This window comes from Notolabrus celidotus, chromosome 8 (assembly GCF_009762535.1).
Source record: "Notolabrus celidotus isolate fNotCel1 chromosome 8, fNotCel1.pri, whole genome shotgun sequence".
Taxonomy (NCBI): Eukaryota; Metazoa; Chordata; class Actinopteri; order Labriformes; family Labridae; genus Notolabrus; species Notolabrus celidotus.
In genome coordinates, this window is record NC_048279.1 from 12,569,634 (window position 1) to 12,583,587 (window position 13,954).

Below are 13,954 nucleotides of genomic sequence, written 5' to 3' on the forward strand. Positions count from 1 at the left end.
ACCGTGCAACCCCACGCACCCACAAAGAGAGAGACTAAAAGACAGACAGACATGAGATGAGAGTGAGTCAGTGCTAGACCACATAGTGGGAGCATCTGTCATCAACGTTATACCTTTTAATGTGACAAGAACAGTATGTACTGCTGTGATACTTCAGTCTCATTATGAGACACACTGGAGCACACGCGCACATACACCCCCACACACACGCACGCACCACAGAGGCTTCTTCAGGGCTCGGCTAAAGTAGCAAGAGGTGGAAATAGCTTTTTAACTAGTAATGGCAACATCACTGGCTCGTGTAGCAGCATACTAATTACTTGTTTCCCTCCCTGAGGGCTGGTGTGCGTGGAAATGTTGGTGAGGAAGTGGGTGGTGGGGGGCAGGAGGAACAAGAATGGGGTCAGTAGAGGCATCACCATAGATTTAATGAAGTGACTGATAATTCCTAATGGCAGAGCAACACGAGAGGGCAACACAGGAGAAATAAGAAGGGAGATATTAACTTGTGCTGGCCTATTTATGTATGGCTGTGAGTGTGAAGTAATGAGCAAAGTGCATGTGTGATGTGTGTGTGAGAACATAGCATCCTGCATCGGAAGGAAAGGCGTTGGAGTGTTGCTTTCCAACTCCTCGGCCACTTGTTTACCTCATGTAAACATGTAATCTGTAGCAATGCTACAGATGGGATTAGCTAACTAAGAATTCAGGTAATAGGTATGGTTCTTGTAAATAAGCCTGTAGTAAATCAGCTAGCTTCAATTGTTAGAACTTCTTATGTATGTTCTGACTTAGTGCATAGACAGCATCAGTCAAGCAGCAGCCTGGCTTCATCTGGAGTGGGTAACATGAAGTTAAACACCCAATCTGATCAAAGTTGATACATCAAAGTGCCAAGGTCAGTTGCTGCATTTTGTCAACAGGATTAGTCATTGAAGAATCTAAAAGGTGAAACTGGGCTGTTGGTCGAGTACAAGTAGCAGCCTGCAAATTTCCATTTGGGTGAGATGTTCAACCAATAGCAAATCCGCAATGGCTTACAAGGCTAACGGATCTGCAACAGCCCAAAGCATCTTCATTCAGAATTACGTGTTCATAAACGATGCAAATTCATAAACACATGACTATGTTCAAAACAAATCAAAAGACTGTATTGACAGCCATGCACTGTAAATACTGTATACAATGCAAAATTCTAAAACACTCAAACACAGAAAACACATGCAGAAGAAAAAGGCTGCAAATCAAGACATGACAATGGAAGAGCTCCAGGCCTCTCAGGGTGCTCAGTGGAGCAGTTTATACCATTTTATTATTGTCTGGAGAAAGTATGGAAGACAAGACAGTGAGTTTATTGTCAGACCAAATACTGATAGACACCATCGGAGCAGAGTGTCTGCACTGCAGTTAGTGACGCCTGCCACTGACAATGCCACAACATGTGCAAAAACCCAACAAACTATTACTGAAAAACAGTTTTTGATGGACAGCTAGCTTTTCTAAGTTTATGTCCAATTAGCTGCTCTACTGTTATCAAAATCTGGTACCAGGCGCTACATACTGAGTGTATGTTAGCTGCAAAACTTTCGTCACCGATGTCACTGATGAACTGCAATGCTGAAACCCTGCAACAGGTTTGATTTTAAATTGACTTCAACTTAAAAAGTTTTGTTTTTTTAGTTGACATGGATCACAGATATGTGGCTTTTTAGTCGTTGTTTACAATAACCATCATCATTAAGCATTTTAATCTATTCTGCTATACGGTGTGGAGTCCATACTTGGTGTTTCATTTTGATATGGAGCAATTCCTGTCCAGGTTAATCTTCTCTGTTCAGCTTGATGCAGCCACTCACCAAATATACGGAAATGCATTTGTTAGTTTGTCAATTCTGTGCTAAATCAGAAACTAGGTGGTGCAAGATCCTTTGTAAATATAAAAGGCTGCTTTCAGAGTTAAAAAAAAAAGATGTAAACAGGTGATTATAAACTAATTTAAACACATTTATGAATATTATGTTCCACCTTTACAAAGTCATTTTTTTAATTACTACACTCTGCACTTTTAAGAGAATGAAAGGACAGAAAAAAGCTGCACCTTCCCACTTTCACACCTATCCAAGAGTGAATAAAGTATATCAAAAATACTTCCACATGGTCCACGTTGGACAATGTTGTACATTCACACAGTGCATGTGTTTGTGATATCATCGAGAGAAGCCAGCCCTGAATCAAGAACCAAAAGCGGCTTGGTTGGAAACGTCATCAGGAAAACCATTAATCCTTTGCCTCAAGTATGAATTCAGTTGTTTACAGAAGACACATTTTACTGTCAACACTTAAGCATGTAGCGGTGCAGCTGCTGTTTCTATTTGTGAGTGTGTGTCAGTGGAACAGAAACAGCAGCTATTACTTTCTTTCCCTGTTGATTACTACCAATGCATAACACTGGACTTGTGCTTATATCTTTTATGCGAATATGTTTTAACTCATTTTGATAGATGATGCCTATATAGAAAAAGTTAACATTAGCCAGCATTAGCTAGCAAATTAGTGTTGTAATCACAGTTATTGAAATTAACCGCTGTACACAGGAGAGTTTTGGATAGATAGTCATCTTCTCTCGAACACATGTTCAACATTACACAGAATCAGATTCATATTCAGAGAACCAGCTGGTGCAGAGTTAAGACTACAGACTGGAGTGTGATTCAGCACCTTAGTTCACACAGCAGTGCAAACTCTGGTTGTTTGACTTAAGGGAACTTTATTATACTCTGCAAATGTAAGAGAAATCTCCTGCATTAAATGTGCAAGACTTCAGAAAATATTTGGAGAGTGTAATGAATGTACATGGATCATCGGAATAGTCAACAGCTTGCAGAGCACATTTAAAACATAATTTCCTCAGCCTTTCATAACAGTGTAAATGTTTGGGCTTATACCAAAGGCTTCCCGTTATCATAAATCCCTACACATCCCTATGATTGCATTTGTAGTTAAAACACTGGTGCTGATGTTACTTCTTCTGCCACTCTATTGAGCAGGACGTCATGCCTTAAACATGTCTGTGCATGCTCCTGTGGTTGGCTGGATTTGAGACTGCTCTGCATGTGTCATTGTCACTGCAACAACTCTGCTCTTTCTACTTGTTTGTGTGAAGACCAGCCTCTGTTAGTTTATCTGGAACTCATTCACTACAAGAGCAGCATACATTTTACAGTGAAAGTCAACACACAAGATACTAATAAGCATACATGCACACCAGGCTCTCTCTTAGAGAGCGGTTTAGTAATGGTTACAAGGGGAAAAGCTACATATTCTACCCTATTATCACTTCAACGTCCAAACATTAATCTGAGCAGCTGCTGTGTCTGATACCTGGTGAGGTTGTCTCTATCCCACCATGCTAACAGGATCTGAAACGACAGCCAGCGCAATCCTTGTAGCTTTGTTTCTGATGCTTTGAGGAGATGAAGTGAAGAGGCATGCTAATCTTTGGCCAGATACTCCCTTGCAATTGGCTCCTCGAAATTATCAAATGTTTGTGAAAGCTTCCTAGAGGAGCCACAGGGCCAATCATCTCCGCTACTCTAAGACTGAGTGTGTCCATTTGTGGCACAGCCTCTGGTGCATGAAATCTGACTGTCAGGGTCTGCTGACGCACCTGCCTGCAGACACACATTGACAGATCTACGCCTGCACACACAGACAAGACACACACTGGAGCTGGTAATTGGCTCATGAAGCTGAAGGACAAGAACAGCAAAAATTTCACCTCCTGTCTTTGTATAGCGTTTAAGTTTTTGAGCAGTTTTTCTGTGTTGCAGTTCAAATGCCCTCGCTTGTAAAACCAGGCAATTTCCTGTGAGGGCATCCGAGTGTGACAGCAGCAGGTGCCTAATGGGCAAAGCTTAGGAAGCAGGGCATTACCAAAAATCCAGCAAACTCAATTGTATTAATCCCCGGGATTAGCAGCTTTAATTCTCAACAGTTTGAAAAGTCTTATTTCCTTACAGAAAATGGGAGCAGCACGTGAGGGGAATCTTCAACTATTTCGAGAGCAGTCGAAGAGATTCACTCTTTTTTTGGTTGAAAAAGGTTGTTTAAATTTCAGACTGCAGCTAGGTATCCAAAAAAAGAGGGGGGAATTTCATAGTCTGAGACTCAAATCAAAGCATCCTGTCAGTGCGTTTTCCTCCTGTACCTGCAAACCTCTGGTCTACCTGTCACTTCAATGATGAGCACAGTTCTTTCTAATTAACCCAGCAATCAATCCCATGCTGACATTGAGGACCCATTATCTTAACCCCTCTCTACACATTGCCCCTATGACCACTGAAAACTGTCAGTTTTAATCTCCCTCCTTACCGCTGTCCTCCCGTCTCTGTTACACACACACACACACACACACACACAGCTTTCAAATCAGGGATTTAGATTACAGTGAACAGTCACTAGCTCCATGATGATGAAGTGTGTGCACTCCAAGGGTGAGCCTTATTGGAATTCAGATGACGTTTGTTGACTTCCTTCATATAAACAGGTGGCTGTGTGGAGATAACGTACAGCATATTGTGGAGACGATGATGCACACGCACACACACACACATCTGGTGTGTATTTTTTTTATCCCAAAGCAGTCAGAGGGACATTTATTAATCTCTCTATTTCAGAAGAAGCACGCCAAAGCCTTTCAGGTGTATGAGCAGGGATTCCTGAACAGATGTCACCTCGTATCCACACAGTGTGGAGCTGCAACAACAAAACCAAAGCAGGTTTGCTTTGTTGCCACTGCTGCAGAAAGGTGTGTAAACAAAAGCTGGTTCTTTCTGTTCCCCACCCACAGCTCCTATTCCACCAGTTTGTTATCAAGACCCAGTTTTACCAATTTAGATGACTCCTGAGGTCACATGAATAGTGTGGATGTGGGAGATGAATGCTTTCTTGAAGCGGAGGGAAATGGAAAGGTGGAGCTGTTTTAAAGTCGTGTGTGTTTTGGATTTGTTTTACCAACTTAAATCAAAGCAGAGGCGAGCACAGACACAAGCCTTCATTTGACTCCTCATTGTCAAGGTAACAAGATAGTGACTGCACCTCTAGTGATCCAGCAATCCTGTCTTCATGGCTTGAGCACATTGACTGTATAAAGACACACTGTTGTCTCTACCCCCTCCTGTGGTGCAAAACTGAAGCCAAAATAGCCCCTGTGACAGGCGCTGATATCTTGAGTTAGTGATGTCACTAAAACCAGAGCCTGCACAGGTTGGTGTACAACATTCATGATTATGGGAAGCACAATCACTCATGTGTTCTTTACATTTCCTCTCACAACTTCTCCTCTACTTTTCTAATTGAGTGCACACAGAGCTGTCAATCATGGCATTCTACCTTTCTATAAAAACTAAAACTAAACTTCTGATGAAAAACAAACACACGAATCAGCATATTTGAGAGATGTTGATCTGATGTGTATTTTGATTTTATAGTTTGACCCATGCTCCATCTGTTCACACAGGGGAGGTAGGTTTTATGATCTATACTGCAGCCAGTCAGTAGGGGGAGCTCTAAATGTTTTGATTTCACTTTTAGGGAGCTGTCATGTTTTCCACATGCTGATGTTGAAGAAAGAAGCCAATGTGGAAGAGCAAATAATAGCTAAGGAAAACTCCATGAGACTCCTTTTTAAAAAAAATTTACAGCAGAATTAAACATAGTTATAAAGTTGATAGTAATTATAAGGCACAGTAAGGGGTGTGGTTGATTTGATTGACAGGTGGGCACATTGTAGCTGTTTGTGGCCTGAACTCTACCTCTTTGCCTGTCTCCAGATTATCTGTAGGTTAGTTGAGTCAGCATTCCTTATGATATAACCGCCATCTTTGGGCTTCATGACACCTCTTCAGAAATCAATGGGTGATGTCACAAGAACTACAACCATGCAGTCTACGATTGTGGATCAGAGAAAAAAAACAAGAAATATAATGTATGTGTTTGTGTGTGTGTGTGTGTGTGTGTGTGTGTGTCTTTGTGTCTTATCATCAGAGTGCTGCTTTCTTTGAACCCAACAAAAGATGTTTTTTTTTTTTTCTTTCTTCTTCTGCCCATGTCTCAGCTGCCTCTGCTAACACCCTAACACCACGTTTACAGGCTGACCTCGACACTTCTCGTCCAGGGGCCGACCTCTGTATTGATCTCTTATTACAAAGCTCAGAAACACAGGGCGACAGAGCTGACAGAGTCATACCGATTTATCACTGCTGAATCAAACAGACGTCAGACTGTGCTGGAATGATTCAGCTTATTTGTTCTAAATGACTTTTCTTTCTGTACACCCTGGACTTACATTCAAAAGTAATCAGACGGTGCTATTTCGACCTGCTGTTCAGTATTCCCTCTGTTGGGTCAGCAACCTCGCTCTATTTCCGTCCATTAAAAGTGCACCTGAGACTGTTACCAGCTCTTGGTCCCTACTAGACAGTTGGACAGTTTGTTAAAAATAACTCATCTCTCCTTTGACATGAAATGCTCGCTTTGAAAGCCGTTATGAGTCACTCGGCCCACACAGCTTTTATTTGAATGTTACAGTAAATCACTAATATTTCACTTACTGTATGAGGTCGCGGAGGCTGTTATCGACAGAGGAAAGCTCAATAGTACAGCAGAGGAAAACTAAATGCATTTTGTTATTGAATTTGTTGAAAGTGAAAATAAAATGCTTTCAGTAATGTTTAGATAAAAAGAGGAATGTGCAATTTAACTCAATAATGAAAGGACCTTGTGTAGAAACTAGTATTTGTGTAGATTTAATGCAGTTTTTTGTGCAATGCAATTCCCTATTGTTTTCAAGATTCAAAACTTTTAGCTGAACTACTCACCTCAAAGCACATGCTGAGTTACAGACTGCATTATGAGAACTGTCACTCTCGAAAAATAACAAGGACTCTGATTGAGTTGAAAGACCAGACAATACTGTGAGGGGCTTCTTTTTGGAGGGGACTTTGAGAATTGGGAAGTGTTAACGTTGTTTTGAAAGTGATTGTGAGTAGCTGCTGAATCAATATCATAACTTCCTTAAAATGGAACAATAGGATCTGCTGGTTTTTATTTTTACTAAATGAAATCTTAAGAATTGCACTGCCAAACTGTGATACTACGGCCCCTCTTTAACCTTTATGAGCAATAATATAACACAGGGCTTGTCGGAGAGTGCAAAAGCTAATGAATTTATTAAAAGACTTCTAATGCGCTTACTTAACCGCTTTCTTGTGTCAACTTCCCCCGACCAAAATAAAAGTTAAAAACACATTCTCAACCTTTGCAAACTCTCAAACTGGCTGTTAGACAAATACAGAGAAAAAGAAAAACACATAGATGGCATTTAAACATTCATGCAGTGAAAAGTTTCAGATGAATCTAGGATGAGTTTTCAGTCCTTCAACCACAGATTTCTTTATGAATTCAGCAAATACTGCAACCATATTTTAAAGGTGGGACTTGGATGTTCATGGACAGTTCTTGCTCCTGGCTAGTTTAGCCTGCAACACCAGCAAAGTCACATCATTGTACCAGGAGAGCAGAATGTGCTTCTGACTTATTCCCTGTGTGTCTTGAGTTTTCCACCTATCAGTGAAGAAGTTAGTGGATTCTGTCTGAATAAAAATGGCTGTGAAACTTATAGCAAATGCACAACTTCACCCGCATCGTCTCCCAAAGAGGTGAGACGAGTTCAAGACTTTACAAAAAGTGGGTTTTAAGTGTACTGGTTGATTGAGGGTGGCAGATAATCCCCAAGGAGATTTCCTTCTACCCTTTTCCATTTACAGGTTTATAACAATTCAATGCAGCACACTAGAGCTAATGTGTCAGACCTTTCTTTTTACTGTGTTTTGTGTCATTAGCTGGTGTTGAATCAATGTTGTTTCAGCTCCCTCTTCTGTTCATTTACATGTCCTTGTACTTTTAAAAGTTCTTCTCTATCTGTTATGCATTTGTCAGGCCTGTTGATGGAGAAACCCGGATAAATACCATCCATTCTGCCAACATGATGAAACCACGAGTCATGACATTGAGAGAGCTGTATGAATACATTACAAGAAAAGCTTTAAAAACACACCCACATACACAGTCAAGGAAGAATTCAGAAAATCTGGACATATTTCAAACTATGAGCACAAAATAAACCAAATCCCACAAAAAACAATACAGTTCATTTTTTCTAACTTGTTACAACTTCCTATCTTTAATATTTTTTGCTCCCACTAAATATCTCTAGCTTTTGGACTCAGCAACAACAAAATGTTCAGTGTCAACTTGAGTTTTAAAAAAGTAATCTGTATTTTGATATTTTTTGGTGCAAATAAATTACTGAAAAATCTCATCATTTGCAGCTGTGGCTGAAAGCTAAATTAATATTTAATGAACTTTGATTCCATACAGGAGATAAAACTGCATATATTTCGCTGCACAGTTGTAGCTACCTTTTGTATACCAAGGGACAGGTGTTAAGAACTCATCACAGAAAGTGTTGTCAGTTTACGAAATGCACCTTTAGAATAGAGTAGAATAGAATAGAATAGAATACAATACAATACAATACAATACAATACAATACAATACAATACAATAGAGTAGCACATGATTGCCCACTATGTGGAAAATTGTATTTGTCCTCATAAAAGTCACACAGAGAAACAAACAAAACAACATTCAGAGACAAGAAACTAAGAGAGCACTTGGGGTTCCTTACCATCATCCATGAATATTGTTGTCTTAAAGGGTTAGCTCATTTATTCTGGAGTGAAGCTGAGCAGTGCAGGATGAATGTGCTGGGTCTAAAACAAATAGGCTTTCTAATGATAGAGTAAAGCACTGACAAATGTCTAAATGTAGCATCCACTTACAGCAACATTAGTGTTTGGATCAAAGTCTGTTAAAGTTCATTGACATGGTAGAGTTGACCCCCTCTGCAGCTGTTGATAGCACAGCTCCTGTGCAGGTTCTCTAGATGGTTTCTCAACAAAGGGGCTGAGCTATCCAAGCTCCCTTGAGGCTAATACAGCAAATACACTTAGAACTGTTGACAAGTCTCTCATTTAATCCCACATAAACAAACAACCACTCTTTAACGCATGTGCTTTCGTTGGTATACAAAAAAGAAATCTGTTTGATACAGGGGATAAAAAGCTCACTAAAGCCTATTTCACACATGCACCCCTGAAAATATTTGCCTCCGAAGATGAGTCTCCGGGTCAGGTTGTGACATCAAAAGCAAGCTGCTGTAACCACAGTGTAATGTTTACAATATAATGGCAGACAAAGCAATGGAGCCTGATGTTATGATGACAGCTTTTGCATTTGTTTTAATGTTTGTTTTAATGCTACATGCTAAGTCTGCTATTCTCATCTTGAAAATGATTCTCCATCTTCAGCTTTGGATGTTTGGATCTTTAGATGTACGTCTCATTACATGTCGCTCTTTGGATGTCAAATAGTTTGTATGATATAAACATCATCACCCGCCAACCTCTTACTCATGATGGACGGTCCTGAAATTGTCCTTTCACTCATGCAGCTCAGCCCCCCAAAAAACAATCTGAAAGTTTTCATGAGTTTTGTGCATGTGTGAATGCATTTCTACTGTATCATCATTCTGCACCTACATTTCATTTTAATTGCTGTGAAGAAAAAAAATTTACACTCTCAATTTTGTATTCCCCAGGGCAACATATCATTCATTCTAAACCATCCCTGCTGTAAGTTTAGGCAAAAGCATAAGTTTGTTTGTGTTGTCACTCATTTGTTCACTTAATTCACTGATGTGTGGGTTTAAAGACTGATGATTTGCTTAATCTACTCTAGCCTTCTGTTGTGTGAGTGCTTAATGTTTTTATCCCTGGGAGAAAGTGGAGGAAACACACGAGGAGGAGATGAGGGAGTGAAGTTGAAAGAGAGAAGAAGATGCACGGAGGATATTTACTTTGATGTGTTAAGCTCTGTAAACAATGCTTAAGCTTACCCTTAAAGTAAAGATATTTCAGGAGGAATTATGTAATTCACACACAAGACAACTAACAACACACACTCTGACTCCTGTGGGCATCAAACTGTAAAATTGCCTTTTCTCCCTGATACCTGTAAAGGTGCATTACAAACGTGTTTTGCTGTTTGTAGCAGCTCTCTTATCCTCCATCCATCTCTTCCCCTTTCTCGCTTCCTCATCCCCCATCTCTGTCTACATCTCCTCTCCTCCCTCTGCGCTCTTTCCCCGTCTTCTCTTTTCATCTCTGTCACTGTCCCCCAGCTGGCTAGGTGAGATAACTCCTCCACACTGAGATACTCGCAGCTCATTGGGCGAGTGATGAAGGAAAGGGCACCAATCACAGGCAGCATCATTAGTTGTGGCGATCATGAGCTGAGGCTGTGCCTTTATCTGCTCTACCTGATTCTGAACTGTCCTAACCCATCTTTTCCATCCCACTAACACTTTAGTCTAATGTGTGAACACATAAGCTCCATTTCGTTGAACAGCTAATTCTCCTTTGAACATGGAGCTATCTAGATTATTTTAAGAGATAACTAGGACCTTTTACACCAAACAAGAAGGTGAAGTAATTGTTTCAAAGGCCTCTGTCTACCTGATCCTTCTCTCTGTTGCTTTAAAGCAGGTAGAAGTCCCTAGCAGGGTTTTATTTTTGTGAGCGCACTCACTGCCAACACTCACACTCAACTTCTACCAACTTACATAAAGGAAAAAATCTTGTGTGTAAGTGTGAATATATTTGTGTGTGCGTCTGTTCTTTTTACCGATATTGAGACTTAGAGTGAAGCATCTATTTTAGCAAAGCTTAAGAGCTCATAGCTGCGGCTGGCTGCCACACGAATCAGACTAAAAAGAACAATTAAGAACAGTGTGATGGTAGAAAAGTTGTTGGTGAATAGGGATTAATACGGATATTATGAGTCTACAACAATGCTGACCACTCTGTAAGCAGCTTTGATTCTTTGAGGTAAATACTAATGTTAGCGTTTATTATTAGCTTTGATCACAGTAAGTGTGAGTAACACAAAGTGCAGGCACTGTTAGCCTAGCAGTCTAGGCGCGTGCCCCATATACAGAGGCTATAGTCCTTGTTGCAGTGTTCGAAGTTTCGACTCCCAGCCTCTGTTGTATGTCTTCCCCAAGCGGCAACCTCCAGTCTAAAAATATGATTCCTATGCAGAAGTGCTAAAAACTGCAGTTCATCGAGGATCCGCTTGAGGCTGGCTCAGAAAGTACCGGAAACCACATACACACCAATTCAAAAAGACAATCTTTACAGCAGAAATAACATGTTTACAGCCTGGTACAAACGACGAGTGTAGTCTGGATAGCTCATTTCTCGATCGGCACACACTGTATGGGGCAATTTCGAAGATATTGAGATTACAAGTCTTCCAATGAGAGGCACAGCTGACTTGATTGGCAGGCAGGAACACTGTAGCTGTTGGCGAGGAGGCTCAAATCTCGCCTCTTTATGTCACAATCGCTCGACAGCAGCAATATAGCCACCGCCGACGATTGGCCTCAAAACAGCGTTTCAGAAACAGATGGGTGACGTCACAGATACTACGTCCATATTTTATACAGTCTATGTTCTTCCCCCACATTTCCTGTCCCACTCCAGCTTTCCCATCCAATAAAGACAAAAATGCCCCAAAATATAACTTAAAACGTTAAAATGAAAGTACACTTTAGCTCAAAGAAAGTGTTGTTAGCTTTGCTAGACCGTATAAGATACGGACGTAGTCTAAGTGTTGTCACCATTCGGCATAAGAAGATGTGTTATGAAGCACGACGATTGCGGTCAATATATTGGAAATGCTAACTCCAACTAAATTCTGGCTAATCCAGAAACTACATTACAAGGACCTCAGATCATAGCCCTGACAACAGGTAAAGACGCACCCCTACTTATGTGTAATAATGCATAACCTCTAGCCTTAATATAATCAAAGTTTCATCCTCTGTACAGAAGTCCTGAATAAAAATTAGGTTTGAAGACCAAAATATTTTCCCTTTTTTCTCCCAGTCTGCAAACATACTTTAATTCTGCTGTTAAAAGGCATTATGATATGATTTCTAACAGGATTTCCTTGGCTACTGGGGCCATAAGCTATAAATATGGATATGGTCTCAGTGATGTCACCCCTTGCTGTCTGAAGCAGAGCATTGAAGCCAAACGATGGCAGTTGCCAGAAATAAGTGTGGAAGTGTAAGAGATAAAAAAAAAGAATATAAAAACTGAAATCCAAGTGACTGGTTTGTATACTATACTGGCTCTGTAGAGTAATGTAGTTGAAATACACTGCTGCAGCTTATTTACTCCCTTACTAACATTGAGGGATGAGTTCTATCTTCTCTGACCTGTTTCCCAAATAAATACAAACCATGGAAACAAATCAAACTGAGCAGTAAAAATGACTTCACAGTATATGATGCACACTGAATGCCTCAATCATTAAAGTAAATTCTGCTTCACTTGAAGCTTCACTGCTCCATCTGAATCTCCTGTTGTCTCTCAGCTTCATGCTAACCCACTGAGCTGACTGGCTTGAATCTCTGGCCCTTATTAACACAAAAGAATGAAAGAGCTGTGTTGGAAAATGTGTGAAGAGATTTTTTAATCACATTGGTAACATTAGGACTCAAGCTGCTACAAGCTGTTGTGCTGGTGTGCTGAGGATTGAGTGCACCCTGGTGGTCCCTCGCAGATTGTTCATCTTAGTGCAGCTCAGCAATGAGACATTTCAAATAGTCCTGTGCTGCCATCATGTGTTAACATCACATGTTAGCATGTTTTTACAATGTGCTGATACATTCTTCTTATATATCTTTAACATTATTTTAATAAAGGAGAATAAAATGCAGATTAAATACTTAACACTGTTCTGTGCTGCCATCTTCCTAGTCAGCTAGACATTGACATACAGAGCAGACATTGACAAAATCCCTGAAAAGGTTTACTGGTCTATAACAATCCACCAACAGGCGCAGTCTGACAGGCCATTTGGCTGCTTAAGTCTGACCTTTGTCAGTGTGTATCACTTCTGCAAGCTTCAAATATGAAAACATTTCCAACAGAAAGGTTAATAGGCGTGCTGGAGCAAATTTATAGAAGGTCAAAGATCTTTCCCTCCCACACGGAATACCACAAAGAAACAAACAGCTCAATAGAAACATCCATCTGAAAGGCCGATTCAGTGAAGAGTTTGAAGAGTATGGAAATATAATTAGCTCAAACAGGCTTCACAAAGTTTAGCCTTGGTTATTGTGAGCGGTAATCAGCAAGATTGAGTGAAGGTGAAACAGGAAAGCATGTTATTTATCCTGTGTAAAGTTTTGTTTACATTCAGATTAGATCTCTGTTAAATGAAGTAGTTACAGTCTTCCACCAGCAGGTGCTGCTGCTGCCTCTGCTGAGAGCACTCAGAGGTATTATGACCACATTGTAATCCAGAAAAGCCCAAAGTCATGCAATGGTGTGATGTCACACATTAACACAGTGCTTACAGGAACCTTGCCTGGCTCACTGTGTCATCTCAATGGTTGAGGTCATGTTGACTCATCATCACTCGGCTATTCTGAGATGAGCGCTCAGATAAATGCCCTCCCCGGCTGCATGGGCACGCTGTAACTGAACCTCTAAAGAGATTAAAGAGGGAAGACCAGCAGGTTTCATGATGTCAGCAGGGGGACATGAGCTCTGCTCGTCATGGCTTTATTAAAGCCTGATATAATCAAGAGTAGTTTGATCAGTTGTCAAATAAAGGATGTGACAACTAGATGTAAAAAACCTGCACAAAGGTACAGAATAATAGCTTTGATGCAGGAATACACTGGGTAAATTTTGTAGCAAAGTAAAACATTATGTGGTTCAGAGTAAAAGTTAAAGGCAGTGTATCTAGGAAATGT